The sequence below is a fragment of the Charadrius vociferus genome, unplaced genomic scaffold (genome assembly GCF_000708025.1).
Source record: "Charadrius vociferus isolate BGI_N301 unplaced genomic scaffold, ASM70802v2 scaffold1355, whole genome shotgun sequence".
Classification (NCBI taxonomy): domain Eukaryota; kingdom Metazoa; phylum Chordata; class Aves; order Charadriiformes; family Charadriidae; genus Charadrius; species Charadrius vociferus.
The window spans coordinates 48,264-49,242 of NW_009648478.1; positions in this window are offsets into that span (position 1 = coordinate 48,264).

Below are 979 nucleotides of genomic sequence, written 5' to 3' on the forward strand. Positions count from 1 at the left end.
TGGTGAGGTTGTAACCTGGCTTTGAGCCAGCCTGACTGCATCATGGCACCTTCTTGTGCCAGGATGCTGCCATGACCACCACCCAGAGCAGCTCGAGCAACACTCAGCATCACCCCAACACCCATGACTTGTTCACTGCCTGCTCCCCAGGCAACAACCCGCACCAAGTCCCTGATTGTACCACAGTGACAACCTGCTATGAGGCACCACCAGCACTACCCAGCTTTGCACCCTGCACCAGGCTCTGGCCAAACAGCAGGCACAAGTCGACCATGGGCACAGCTGCACTGTGGACAGCATCCAGTGCTGTCCCATGGCACTACCCACCCATGGGCTCACCCCACCAGCAAGAGGCGAGCAGGAGCTCAGGAGCTGCTACCCACACTGGTCACCTGTATTGCAGGCATGCCAGCTATTTTCTAGCTCTTTAGCAACAGGCTACATCTCTGCTGTCATTCCCAGGGCTAAAGGAGGGGTATGACACAGCAATCGGCCTTCTCTCCCCCAGGGGTGGCAGCGAAGGCATGGGGCCACCCTGCCAGCACACAACAGGTAGCAACCAGCTCGTGGCAAACTGCTTCCCCACTGAGCACCAGACCCAGACCCATGGTGAGAGGCCTCACACCCCATGGAAGCTAAGCCTCCGGCCACCAAGCCAAAAATGTCACAGCATGCCCTCACCTCCTGCAAGCCAAGACCGTTTCAGACAGGAGGAGAGGCTGGAGAGCACATGCACCCAGCTCCAGAGTCCCCAGACCGTATCATCCAACTGTGGCAAAGAAGCAGCTACCTGGCCAGAGGAGCCCAGGGAGGGAAGTAGGTACACTCAGGTCTGGCAGCTGCAGAGCAGAGCACTCCACACATATGCAAATTTTCTTCCAGGTCTTAAATCTTCCTCTTGGGGCTGCCCTGTCCTGGCACTGCTGCCTAGCCGTGCATGGCACCCTGCCCTGGTGCTAGCTTTTCTGCTCCCCTTGGC